At 32.9% G+C, this 15431-nt stretch overlaps 1 protein-coding gene across 11 annotated transcripts in view; it reads right to left on the bottom strand.

Moving 5' to 3' along the window:
• ROBO2 (roundabout guidance receptor 2) overlaps nucleotides 1–15431 on the bottom strand; it is a 1246890-nt gene that overhangs the window by 1175947 nt on the left and 55512 nt on the right. The gene's annotated exons all lie outside the window — the stretch shown is intronic.

Below are 15431 nucleotides of genomic sequence, written 5' to 3'. Positions count from 1 at the left end.
CATCTTTCCTCACTCCTTTTGTCTGGCCCGAATGTTACTGAAAGGATCATCTGTACTTTCTTAGCTCCCTGTCCCCTCTAAATCCCAAAGACAAGCTAGAACAACCCCCAGAGGACACTGGGAAACTACATATTAGATACACTGCCCTCTTTCAGTCATGTAACGTTTGTGATTAGCATAGCCTTCCTTGATATCCCATTTTCTTCTTGTTCCCTTTCTGCCTCTCTAACTGCACCTTCCCTGGCTGTCCTTTCTTTCCCATTCAGTGCAAGTATTCCTTAATGTAGTCTCTTTATTCACCTTTGTTTAACAGGTCAACAATCATGTAATATCATTCAGCTAAGTTCCCCAAAAGTTTGAAGTTTTAACTTTTAAAATTCTGTAACTAGTCTAGATAGATACAGGCAAAAAACATAGTATATATAGCATTGTGCTTGAGTGTGGGCTACCCTGCTCCTCTTTAAACTTAACTTTAAACTCTAACTTTGCTACTTACTAGCAGTGATACATAGGCATAATACTTAACCTCTCTGTGTCTCAATTCTCTTACCTGCAAAATAGGGATAATAACAGCACCTATCTTACTTCTGTGAGAATGAAACAAGTTAACATATGCAAAGTGATTAGTATAGTATTAAGGGCATTGTAAACATTCAATTATAGTCTACATTTTTGTTATATAAAATCCAAACATGTCAACCTAATCTAAAATTCTGACTCCAGCGTTTCTCTCCAAGCTCACCTCCTATCACTACTCCCTGTGTTGACTGGCAATTTGTCAGCTCTTGGAACTCATTCTCATTAGATGACTCTGCAGAGAGCTCAGATCTCCAAATGGATGCATTCTTCTCATTTTCCCCTTCTTAATGCAAATGACCCCTTCATTGAGAAGCCTAAATTGTCCACCCAAACTAGAGCAACCTCCTCCAACAGCCACCCAGTCACTATCTGTGTCCATTTTTCTATCATTTCAAATACTCTGAAATTACACTATTTATTTGTTTATATCTTTTTAGTCCTCTCATTTAAACTGTAAATTCCTTAAAAGCTGGAATTCTACTTTTTCATCATAGTAGTCCTCATGCCAAGGATGCTACCTGATGTATAGTAAAATATCAAAAATATTGCTCAGATAATTAAATCATTTCCCAATACTCTGATAGAAAAAATGTTTATGTATTTTAAACAATGAAACTACTTTATCTGTATACCTATCATGATATTTCTTACTTCCTAGCTTATATTGAGGTAGTTTGTGAATACAGGTGACCCTTGCACAATGCAGTGATCAAGGGTGCCATATCCACGTGTAGTCAAAAGTCCAGGTATAGCTTTAGACTCCCCCAAAACTTAACTACTAATAGCCTACTGTTGACTAGACGCCTTAGAGATAGCATGGTCAATAGACATGCATATTTTATGTGTTATATATACTATATACTGTATGTAAGCTAAAGAAAAAATGTCATGAAGAAAATCATAATGAGGAAGAGGAAGACAAAGGATTGGTCTTGTTGTCTCAGGTGGTGGAGGTGAAAGAAAACCTGCGTGTAAGTGGACGTGTGCAGTACAAATTCACACTGTTGAGGATCAACTGTATATCTTTGCTCATTAGACTCTTAAACTCCTTGAGATCAAGAACTAAGTTTTTTCATCTTTATTCATCTTCTATAGCACTTTCCAAGTACTTTTTCATATATTAGATGATCAATAAATACTTGTAGACTGAATGACCTAGTAAATGTGTGCCAACTCTCTCTCTCTGTAGCCAAGTGAATGTCTAATTGGCATTCAAAGACATTAGAGCTCTGGAGTTATAGTTAAATATCTTCTAGGAATGAGACTCAAAGCACTCAGCTGTTAGACTTTAAATAATCCATTACATTCAATAAAATCCACCAAAAAACTTTATTATTCACCAAGGCATGGCATATGCATTAAATCAGCCAATAATTGGTTTTTTTAGTGATACTGGAAATAATATAAGAAAAATGGTTCAAATACCTACAGAATCTAGAAATAAGAGTCAAGAATGTCACATAAATGAACAAAATAAATAATAAGTGGAATAAAATAAACACATGAGATAAATGCTAATAATAATCACTGAAAGGCTTGAAGTAGTGCTGATCAAGATAACTGAAGACATTTTATTTTAAGAAATAAAAATTAACTGTTGAATTAAAAATCAAATGAAGCTTCAATGTAAGAAGTCAACTGGAAAAACAGACATCAGAAATATATTTTTAAAAGCATAGGAATCAATACTCATCTAGACAAAAATTCAAGTATTAGTTCAAACCAAACACACCTGAAATATTATTAAAGTTTTCAAAGGCTATAAATCTGGGTCAATAGAAAAACTACTTCATATTGTTGCTTATTCATCTTTAATGGAAAAAAATGACAAAACAAACTCTGGAAAAGTATTTACAAGCATTTAAAATCTTTTTTGTCACAAATTTTATTTTCAAAAGAAACCACTTTCAAATCATTATATATATTTTGCATATTTACCTTCAAATAAGAGTATAGAATTTTCAAGTAGTCAGAATTAAATTTTTTTAATATTGTTTCAATGAGAGGTTATTGTAAAATGGCTTATTTAAAAGTTGCATTTCATGGCATCCTTTCAGTGACTGTGCTAAATACTACAAACATAACCCAAGAATTCTTGGACAAAGATGGAAATCGACACAAGGATATTTAAGATTCATTTAAAAACTCAGAATTAATCTGTTCTCTTCAGGAAGAGTTTTATTTTCTTACAATAACACAAATTTCTTTCTTTTTATAAAAAACATTTAAAATTTCTTCATGTGGTTAAAGGAAAAAGCATAGATTTTAAATATGCATCAAGTTCCCATTTAAATCTTTTTCACTTTGAAAACTTTTAGCAAGCCTATGTTGAGACATTTCTCCCTTACATATTCAAAGCTTTCTGTAATAGTATGTATCTTATAATACTTATTCTTTCTTTTCTTTCAATATCCCAAATATTCTGCCTTTATTCAAGCTGCAGCATCTCTTTTATGTACTATTAACACGTCTTCCTTTCTTAATGTCTGCCTGTCTGTCCCTGTGCTCAGTCTCTCCTGTTTCTGTTCTTACCACCCTCTATCATTAAGCATAGTCTACGAACTGCTTATATTGTGATCTTTCATTAATCTAGTTAAAGTCATAAATGACTCCTCACAATTACCTATGGAACATAATGAAAAATGTTTCACCTTGTATACAAGAAGGTCATGACTTAGTATTTTTCTTCAGCAGCATTTGCTGCAACTTCTTTTGTATTGTTTTTCTCCAGCAATATCAATTTTGTAGAGGGTTCCTAAATGTGCCAAGCAATTTTATAACTCTCTGCATTCCCATGTTCTGTTCCCATTTTTTTCAAACACCTCCCCCATCACTTATTGGTTTGTCAAAATACTACGCATTCCTTGAAACCAGCTAAAGATTGAACTTATGTCTAAGGACTTCCTTGATATTTGTATCCAGAATAGGAGGCTTTGTTTCCCATGATTCTAGAATATTTTGTATGAACTAACTTTTTTACTGTACATGCTACTAGACACTGTAATTTTTTTTGTATTCTTGTGCATCCTACTAAAGACTGAGCATCTTTAAATGTAGTACTATATCTTATTCTTCTTTGAATGTTTTTTATAGAAGGATTGATGAATGAATGATATTTGATCTTTTATTTTAATGATGACATAGTGCATTTCTCATAAGTTGTCATATTTTAAATAAATCAACATATCAATAAATCTCGAATAGTATTCCTATACTTTGCATATCAACAAGTCCTTACAACATTTGAAATAACTGACATCCCAGAAACTAATTTACTTCCTGAATTGTCAATATTGCTGAGATTAATTTAATGATCTTCTTTGGAACATAGATTTAGAAAGATCCATGGAAGTAATGAGTATAGAATTTTATTTTTCATTTATTTGTAAGGTTTATTCTTCTAATCACAAAATAGAAGTTCAAAAATTTTTAACTGTCTTTCTGGTATTTTTATTTTATGCCTAGAAGGCATCTCTCATTATGCTACAAGCTGCCACATTCTGTGACTTTTCTCTAGGTATATTTCCAATAAAGAGGAACTGACAGAAATGGAGTGACATAAGGTGACTTTAAAGTCAACCACTCAGTCACAGATGTGCTCCTAGAAATGCATTAGTGTCCAAGAACCAAATTGCATGCCACTGAGTTAAATCATAGCAAACTGATACTGATAATATTGTAATCAACTGAAAAAGTGCTACCAACTTGGGTTATCTATGATTCTTAGAATCATAATAGCAGCATATTTCCATTAGAAAAAAATGCAAATACAAGACAGTACCCTTTCCACACTCATAGGAGAAAAGAACCTCAAGCAGTTTGCTAGATATTTTTAGTGTAACACTCTGTCATGCATGTGTTAGACAAGAGGATAGTAAACATCTATGAACTTTGGTCTCCAGTTTTTCTCACATAGGAAGAGCATTCGCTGAAGTGTAAAAAGGAGAAAATAAAAATAACTTCAAAGAAAGCTGGAAGCAAGGAGGCCAGGAGAGTAGCAGGGATAAAAAGAACAACTGAGGGAATGCCTACAGTATAATAGCTCTTTCAGATCTTATCAATTTTCCCCAGGTAATATTCAGTAGCAATTTCACAGTTTCCCAACCCCAAGACTTTTTTCTTGTGTTCAGGACTCTTGCTTAGAAAGCAATAACTTCCAGAAACAACCATCATGCAATCTCTTTGTCAATAAAAGGCAACAATGCCTGAAGCATGGCATCTAAATCACTCATGTGGCTATTCCATTAGTAGTTCAATACAGCCATAGAACCTTGTTCTGTGTCAACAGGATGGATTCCATTTTTAATTTAAAACAGGTATTGGGAAGATCTCTCATGAGTTATTTTATAACTATTCCTTTCACAAAAAGTTTGCATGTAATTCCACAGATATTAAGTTTCTGAAAATGGTCACAAAAAATCCTGTGTACACAGATTTTTGTTGAATTGAATTTTCTGAATATTTTAGCAGATTTGATGCACCCTTGCCAGATAAAGGGACATCACTGATTCTTGGATTTTCACAATTCTCTAAAAATTAGGTAGGTCGAAGCAAAAACTATATACAACCCTACAACCGCTGAATAAAGCATACATGTGGATAATAAACAAACAGTGGAATACAAACAAGTTTGTTCAAATATATTTGGGTGAAATCCATGTTATCCACAACTAAGCAGCTCTCCATATTTAGACAAATCCTGGTACAAATGAGATTGTGTTAAGATTTTTGGCCACCACTGTATATTTCCAAAGCTCAGTATTTTCGTTGAATCTATTGGGACAAAGAAACCAACTCACACCTAAGTGAATGGTTTGTTCTTTTTCAGTTATTGGCTACAGTAACTAAGAGCTTGGAACACTAAAATAGGTTCACTAGAAGTTTGGGGAACTAGTTTAAGATTATGATTAGGAAGAATCAAGGTAATTTAGGAACATAGAAAAGCATTGAACAAGCATGACAAGTACTCTGAACTCTTCCACATGAAGGAGATAGAAATATGATAAGACACAGTCTCATCTTCAGGATTAAAGTTACAAAAACATACAGATATTAAGAAACAGTACAATATAATATTAAAAGTACTAGAATCCAAGTGCATATGAAGGGCATAGGAGCTAAGCATTCCAACATGACTCACAAGGATCAGAGCATTGGTTATACTAGATAACAATGTTTGCACATAAATTAGTAATTTATACAATGTCAATTATGGTGTACTAATATTTTACCTGAAAGTATTGCCATCTGCCCCACTATAATATAATTTATGCTTTAGAAAAATGAACTGTCTTTTAATTTCTCAGAGTCTAAATTACTTCCTACTTTTTTGCTTTGGTTTATGTCATTCGCACTGCCCCAATTCTACTTTATATGTAAATAGTTATTGTTTTTGATCCATCTTTTATGTTACCTCCATCATTAATTCACCTCAAGCTCTACAGATATTTAGTGACTTTCCCTGGATGCTACTGGATTACTTTGTATTTATCTCCACTTTATAATTATCAACTTACCTGTGAGCTTCTTTTTCTAGGCAATATAATTCTTGATAAGGATGTACTTCATACTTGTTTATAATTGCTTCAGTGCTTGACATATAGAAGGTGCTCAATAAATGTTTATTAGTTAAATATTTGGCTGCATTCATGAAAGTACACAAGATTATTTAAGAGTAGTTTGTGACTGTCACAGTGTAATATGAAATTCACCATCCTCATCCACCTGCCTTTGCTTAATTCCATTCTCTCTCGTCTTGAGTTATTTCTATCTTGGAATGTTGCCAATAAAAAATACCCAAACATTATCACTGAGGATTTTAGTGGAGATAGACAACTTTCTGAGACAAAGCAGGAAGCAAAATTTAAGGCAACTCATGGCTTGCCAGGAAGACATTCGTTAATTTCAGTTTTTACTAAAATCTAACTCCCAAAACCAGTATGTGTAGAATTTTATGTTCTCACTCACAATGCCTAGTGTTTATTTTAATGACATCTCCAATATCTCTTTATAGATCTCATCTGACTCAGTGATTCCATCTAATGCTGCCCATGAACTCTGGAGGGGTTCTTACAATACTTTATGCTCCAGACCACCTGTTTTTAAAAAAAGAAAAAAAAAAAAAGAAGAAGAAGAAAGCTTATGATAGGCACACTAATAAAAGAAGGCTAAAAGAATGGTTTCTTTTGTTGAATTCACTTCAGAAATGAACTATTATTATCTGAGCTATGGTCTTCTTAAGGCTGAGTGAAATCAAGACATAAAATAAAACTAAAATAAACCAGGCTTCCACCAGGCCACTGAAATTTCCAGTTGTTCTCAAAACAAGCTTCTATAAGCAGGGTGGAATTTTTGCTTAGATTTTCAATTCTATGTAGCCTCCCCAGGTAGGCAGAGGCTAAGGGGTTGTACAACTGTGATGACAGAAAGAAAAACATTTTACAGGGAGTGAAGTTAATAACCAGCATTTAAGAAGGGATTTTTTTTTCCTTTTAGTATTCATCTATCTTAATTAAACCCAATATAAAGAGATTTGTAAAAATGTATATCACTGCTATTATTACCATTTTTGTTCAAGATAGCTATTTTTCATAAAAATGTTATTATGTTTACATATAAGTTTATTTTTTTCTGTTTAAAATAAAATTTTAAGTGATTATATTTACATTATCTCAGTTTTAATTATTTGACCTAAATGAAAGTGGGTTTTTCAAGGGGATTCAGATCCCAGGCAGAAAAAGGATTAAGATATTAATGACGTTGCTAATGTCACAATGAGGAGATTTCAGATTTCAGAGTAGCTTAGTCTCTTGTGACATTCTAGATGCTTTCTCATTTGTGGTGAATTTGAAAAATAATCACAATCATTTGTAGTTCCATCAAAACATGAGAAGGGGAGTACTCTTTCTTTCTACATGTTGAATATAAATTTGTCTTGTGATTTGCTTGAATCGAATAAATTATTAAAAATGTTATTGTACCTCAGAACCTAGGCTTCAAGAGAACTTGCAATTTTTATTAAATTCTTGGAACCACTACCATGTGCTACCATGTGAACAGATTGAATGGTGAGAGACACGTGGTATAACCACCCTCATTAGCCATGTTAATAGAAATAAAAACATTGTATATGAAAATAAGACCATTTTAGATGTCACAGCCTGTGACCAAGGCTATAACTTACCATAGAAGCATGAATGATGCCAGCCAACATTAGCTTAGTCTGACCAGGATCAGGAGAAATGTTCAGATGACAAACAGACTCATGAAAAATAATAGTGGTTATTGTTTTAAGTACTAAGTTTTGGAGTGGTTTGTTACACATGAATAACTCATTGATGTGTTTTTCATTTTTACATTTAACAACTATTTGTAGAGCACTTATTTATTTACTATGTATGAGCCATTGTGTTAAGAACTGGAGATACAGAAGGCAATGAGTTATAGTCCCTGGCTTCAAAGTATTCAGCACCTTCTAGGGGATACATTTAAGCAAACAAGCATTTTAATATAATAAAGTGAGTATTATGATAGGGACAATCAAAGGATTCTATGGACCATTCAAGTGCTTGGTTAACAAATACCTATCTAAACAAATTATGTACATATGAATGCATTTTTATTTACATATTTCTATATATTCAAAATAGCCATACTTACATTCTGTTTAAATATAGTGTCCTGAACTGGTGTTCTTTACTTCCAAATTCCTAAAGGGCTTAGAATGAAAATAAATTTAATTATGTCATGTTCTACCCTTCCTTGGTAGCAAAAAGAAAGCTCTGTACATTCAAGCATGGACAGGAAGAGCCAACTCCTCAAAACCAGAATGCGGGTTTCTAGTACAGAAAAAGCCAAAGCAAGGCCATGCCAATAGAATGACATATTCCAATTGGATATAGACACTATGATTCCCCAAAATAAAATTGTTTCCCTTGGCTAGATGCTCCTACTTCTTATTGATTTAGCAAGAAAATTAGAAGCAACTTTCTTTGCCTGGGAAAGTGAACTCATGCTGTTGCTCACATGGAATTGCATCTCATCTCCCTACTCTTCCACACCTCCACTCCAAACCAACTATGTCCAAGGATAATTTCACTGTTCTTCAGAGAAGACCTCAATATCCCCAGTTTATACTTAGGTGTTTAGTATTGTTCTTGAAGAGCCTAAGGATGCATGGTTGGTGGAGTGAGGGTGGGGGGTAGATTCATCAGTCCCTAATCATTGCAAGGATTTCTAGTGGTGTCAGTACTAGAGAACAAAACTGTCTCACTAGCTTTGGGAAGTGATAATAAAAGCCAAGTGCAAGTATTGGTCTCACTCCACTCCCATGATGATGAATTCAGTGACTGCAACCTATAAATAAAGGATTCTGACCCACTTGGTTACACCAAGATTTAATTTCTATGCTCAATATTTAAATTTATTTTTACCAGATAATCTGAAGCAGAAGATATGTTTTATACATGTATGCGTAACTTAGAAAAAGATTGTGTTCCCATGGTTAAGATATAGTTTGAGTATCTGAGACTTCAAACACATTACCATATGGAAACTATTTTCAAAGAAAAGGTTAAGTTCTCCCAATTTATTTTAACAAGGTTGAACACTGTAGAAATTCACAGCAATTTCTACCTCAGGTTATTAGGTACATGTTGCTCAAACTTAGTAGCAACAGTCTGTCAGTAAAGGTAAGTCTGAATACCAGGAAGTTTTTAGCTTTTTTTAGATCTGTATAAAATGTATATAAAATAAAGCACTAATAGTACCAGACTCTGTACACACAGATTCGTCAACCCAAATAGGATATACAAGCACTTATTTGTATAGTCCTGGATGTGGCAACATTGTTCTTTAACATATAAGTTAACAAAAAACATATGTAATTTTATTTTATTTGCACACAAAAAAACTGTAATGTACTTTTCCACACTTATGTTATGCTATAATTAAGCATAACATAAGTAAGCTGATAGTAATCCCAGTAACTTAAAGGTGTTATCAGTGGACAATCAAGTGACTCTTTTTTTGATCAAGGTAGGGTGACACTCTTAACTATAATTTCTTCTGATTATTCTCTTAGAGTACCCGCCCTTTTATAGATTAAATTATTATTATTTAACAGCTGGCTTATTTACCCATCTTCTAGGAAACATAAGGAACTCCTAATGGCTTGATAAAAGTAATGTTATTTCCTTAGTGAGTTTAGTAATATAGCAACTATTCTAGTTTCTAGAGTTGAAACAATTTAATGTGATCAAGTAATCACTCGGGTACTAGAAAGATTGATGTGAACCTGTTTTTGAGTGATGTTGATATTATGCACAAACCTGCAAAAGTCACAGTGAAAAATCAACTTGAAAAATATGTCTCATTCAATGTGCAAAGATTGTAGCAAACACTTGATATGCAGCTAATTTTTAAGTTTCTTGTTTTGCTTTTTCTCACATCAGCAAGTGTGTAGTCAATACAGCATATGTAAAGACTCATATATAATTATGTCTGTAACAGATTGTAAATAGCCTTTCAATTTTTTGTAATTTACATATTTTTGTGTGCACAGAATATTCTAGAATAAATGTAATACCCAAAGAAGGTTAAAGATAGAACTAGATCATCTTTATTTTAAGGAAGACATGTTCTTCCATTTCTAATTATTTTATTCAAATTTAAGAGTAAACCAAAGCATTGCCTAGGCTACTTTCATGAATTTATACATAAACAAAAAAATTATATACATGTTTGGATTCACCATTTATTATGTGTCAGAAACTGTCCAGGATGCAAGGGGTATAAAGCTAATTAAATGCTGTGGTACTCATGGGGGAGACGGATATTTTGCTTAGAGTGAGTGCAATGAGAGAAATGTGTATAGGTTGTCACAGTGACACTGGTGAAGAAATGAAACTTAACCTATCAGAAAGAGGAGTTGGGAAGGAAATGAAATATGAGTCAGCACCCAGCTTAGTGCCTTGCCACAATAACATTAAAGAATGTTTTTGTTGTTGTTGTTGTCAGCTGACAAAATTGATTCTTAGAGGTGCATAGAGGTATGTGTATATAACAAGATTGGACCTGGATGCAAAATCAATTGTGTTGGCTTATTTCTGTTTTCATTGCTGCCTTAGGAAAGTATATCTTTGGGCTAATCTGATTTAGTATTGTAATTGTCTTTACTTTGTATTGTGACCAATGAAGAGCTACTGGCATGACAAGAAGTAACAACTTTGGTGTTTTCTTATTGTCTTATAGATAATGTCTTCACTCTGTGCTTCTTTTATTTATTTATTTATTTTTTTTGTAAGTACTGTTTAAGCCATGGAGCTATTTGTGATGATTAGTTTATTGAAAATTCTAATACTATAACCTGTTAATTTACTTTTCCAGGTACATATAATGGGCCATAATCTGAAAGAGATTTAGGCATTGAGGACATTATATTCAAACCTCCCATCATGGCACACTAACTCTTTTTTCTTGATAACACGAATTTGGTAGAGTTATGTGAATTGAACTCTTTAACACTCTGACCAAAGGAGGGTAGCAATTCTCATCTGCATATTGAATATAAAAAATGCTCAAGTTATTTCTTACCATTTTTAGATATAATAAATAAAAGTTTTAAATTATCTTTGTGTCCCTCAGTGAACTATCTTGTGCACCCCCAGGGAATACAAATGTTCCATAGCTCTAAAGCAGGAGGGACATGCTCATTGTTACCCAATATGTATATACACATCCCTGATCCACTCAGATGATATGCTTTTACTAAATGCATAGCTTTTTGCAATGTTCTATACAATGTATTCTATTTTTATTAAAAGCATTTATTGTGAACCACTAAATTAATTTTAAAATTTAATAATGAGTATCTGCAGTTTGAAAAAACTATTCTTGGCAATGGAGTGACATTAAAAGTCATGAAGCAGAGTGGTATTATTGTTAGGCTTTCAGGGTTCTTTCTGTTGTCTAGGTGGGTGCAAGACTAGGCAGGAAACAAATAGGAGGCATTTGCAATGCATATTTCAAAAGATAATATTATCCAAAGTAGGGTAACATTAATAGGAATTGAGCAGAGGGTTTTAAAACACAGGAATTATTTAGTCGATAGAATCAATGGGACAGTCTTACATAAAGGTTATGAGTAGCTGGAGAGTTAAAAAAAGGGTAGGAAGAGAGGTAAATCAGGGATAAATCCCAGTTTTGTAACGCGATTGTCCTAATAAATAATGATGTTGTTGAAAAGATACAGTAAATATCAGAGGATGATCAAGGTTAGACATGTTGAATTTGAAGCACATCTAAGATGTCTATTTATATGTATAAGTAGATAGATATTTAAATATATATATCTAGATACATAAATTTTTATTTAGAGATATATAGATAAATAGCTGACATTTGGCAATTGGATGTTAGATCTGAGGTTCTGGTAAGAAGTTTGAGAAGGAAATCTAACTATGTAAGTCATCAGCGTACAGGAGTTATTTACAAGTGTAAACAAACATAAAATCACCTAGGGAGATGCTGCAGAATGAAAATAGCCAACCCTCCTGGCAGAACTCTGGAAAGAGCTAACATTTTCGGGCTAGAAAAGCAAGAGGAGTCTCAAGAAAAGACAGTGTGGAACTTGGAGGACTACGAGATTTTGATGACTCAGAAGATCAATAAATGATTTCCAGATGTCAGAAGGGATAAACAGTGTCAAAGGCAGCAGAGAAGTCCATTAATACCTGAAGAATGAAGGTTTATTGTATTTGGAATTATAAGGCCATTGATGAAAAGAATAAGAGATATTTTTGCAAAACACCTAGAAAAGTCGCATTGCTGTGAGTAGTATAGGGGCTGTACAGACACTGCTTACATACTACTCTTGTGAGACATTCGTAGGTGAATGGAACAGAGAAAATACATACAATAAAAGAGTGATATGGGATACAGGGGAGTTCTTTATATCTTGATGATTTATTTTCACATTAGTTCAAATGTAGACATAGAGTTTAAACATCAGACCGGGTGAGGGGAGGGAATAAGAAGGATGAAGCTGGGGTCTTGGATTGTGAGAGGACTTTTTCTCATAACGAAATACATTCCTGTACATCTCAAGGATACCTTCAAAAAAGTTTTAGTATTAGTTAGAATTGCTGCCATACATTCAGACACATTATGAAATGAGGGCAAATAAACATTATATATTGTGACAAATGGAAGATGTCCAAGTATTCTATCAGGATTTTTCCCCTATTTTGAATCTGAGTGGGATCTTGGATTTCTTTGACCAAAAGGGAAACTGCTATTTTCTGCATCTGGGCCTTAAGAAATAGGCAATTTCCATGTACTGTTTTGTGAAACAATCTATCTGGGAGCTTTTTGCTGCCCTGTCAGATGTCCAAACACCCTGACAGGATCATGCTGGAGTGGTCAGGTGTAGACAGGACAGTCAACAGTCCTGAGAAAGCCCCGATTTCTGGCCATCTCAACCAAGGCATCAGGTCTATGAGTGAAGCTTCAACTTTTTATATAGGTTCTTTGGGCTGCTGAATAAGAACTGTTGACCGCAGTCAATGACATATGGAGAAAAAAAAATCATGCCACTCACTTCTTACCCACAAAATCATGACATTTAGTAAATAGTTCTTGTTTTAAGCTGCTAAGTTTTGGGATAATTTGTCATGCAGCAATAAGTAACTGGAACACATGTTTTAAAAACTACTAACTATTCTATTTCACATTTTCAAATAATATTCAGATTAACTAATTCAATATAAACATTGTACACAGCTACAAAAAAGTATGTGCCCCATTCACCCCTGAACTATTTTCTTGGAAATTATCTTAACTCCTTATTGATATGCCACTTCAGGAAAAAGTAAAATAGAATTCTTCAGAATTTGATTTTGCTACATTGAATAATAATGTGTGACTATTTTATTAAAAATTTAAAAAATTAACCTTTAGCACACTTATATTTGACACCAAAAGAAAAGAATCATGATTAGAACATTAATGCCATTTTTACTATAATAATAAAACTCATTGTCTACACTTTTAAGTAGTGTTCCTTCATAAAGAATAATAAATACATAGTGCTGTGTATTGGTATATAGTACCATTTTAATAACATATACTCCAAACAGACTGGTAGAAGAGGAATTATAATCTAATATTACACAAAATAATAGTGAAACCTGGTTACACCTTTCTAACAATGTTTCTTCTTCACACAATACTCATTTTCAAAAAACAAAAAGATGCAAGTAAGAGACTTGATGTTCAAAGTAGATTATATTTAAGTATTTTTTCCTCATGGAAATTAGAGCCACTTGAACCATGTAAATGATATAAAAAGCTCCATGTAACCCATTTTCTTTCATTTTGTGTGATTTCCTGCAGACTATCATAACCAATTGTTTTATAACTTAAGTAATGTTGAGTGTGAGCATTTTCACTGTGGTAAACTCGGTCACAAGCCACAGGAAGTAGTGATGCAGTAAATGAAATTTTCCCCATTGAGTCAGTGTTATCTCTAATACCTTTCAAAGTGTTAGGACTCACACTGCTGCTGACATCAATTCTTCTGGGGAAAAGCAGTCAACAAAAATACCTATTTCTTCATTCTCAAGTTGCCCTCATCTTCTTATCACCATTGAGAATAGAAATTTGGGTATATTAAATACAGGTAAGAGTTTTATAAATATCTCTCAACAGATAGATTGGTAGATAGATATGTACATGAGGTAGTCCCTTTCCACACTTTTTCAGAATGTTGTATGAACTTTATGAACAGGAATTTTAACTAGTGGCTGGCAAATTGATTATTTCGCATGAGGTATAATGAACATAGAGCAAATAATATCTTTGCAACCATCTTCTAAGATCATAGACAGTTATTTTTACATTAAAAGGAACAAATTCAGGGAATTAAGTTTAAAAAATGAGATTTATATAAAATTGCTTATGGCATCATTGCTGCTTAAATTCTATACTGGGTGCACACTAATTTGACTAACATTAGCATGGGTGATCCTATTATTTTATTTTATTATAGTTTAAAATAAAATATGCTTTTGATTGCAATTTTCATTGTTTGGACTGCAATGAAAAATGCTGAAATGTAATGTTATAAAAAGCAACCTTGGATTGGATTGCTGTTTTTTTTTTTTTAGTAATTGTTTCCCTGCTTAACAAAAACTAATTAATGTTAAGTACTATTCAAAAGGATATTTTTATGTAAGAGATCAGAAATAGAAAATTTTTTCAGTACATGACTAGCTAAAAATATCTGGGAAAACAGATAAGCTTTTCATAATACTTGCTTTCCATATAGTAAAAATATCTTGACATTATATAACATAAGGATATTTATTTAAAATGTAATCTTAGGCATGGAATTTTAACAACAGCAATACTCTAAAATGAAGGCCAATCTCTAAAAATTCATGTAAAATTGTTAAATTGTTGCTCTGTTCTCTTTCATTAATGAATACACAAGTAACTGATTTAGTTAGATAAATCACAAAAACAAAGTCTCATACATTCTTCATTCAGTGGACAGATATTTATTGGGTGCCTAATATGTAGCAGAGATAGAGTTATGAACAAAAACTCCAAAGTGATTAACCTTGGGAAACTTACACTATAATGGTAAAAATATAGGATAAAAATAAATAAATGAAATATAGTATGTCATAAGTGCTAAGAAGAATAACAGAATAGGATAAAAGGTACAGATATGATGGGTCTGCAGAGAGGAGTATTCTACTTTGGGTGGCTTATTCAGGGAAGATTTCTCTGAAAAGATAGCCCTTGTTGGGTAGAGCAGAGTGAGAAATGCAAGGGAGCTTGAATAATAA

The sequence above is a fragment of the Microcebus murinus genome, chromosome 1, assembly GCF_040939455.1.
Source record: "Microcebus murinus isolate Inina chromosome 1, M.murinus_Inina_mat1.0, whole genome shotgun sequence".
Classification (NCBI taxonomy): Eukaryota; Metazoa; Chordata; class Mammalia; order Primates; family Cheirogaleidae; genus Microcebus; species Microcebus murinus.
This window is presented reverse-complemented; position numbering and strand designations above follow the sequence as displayed.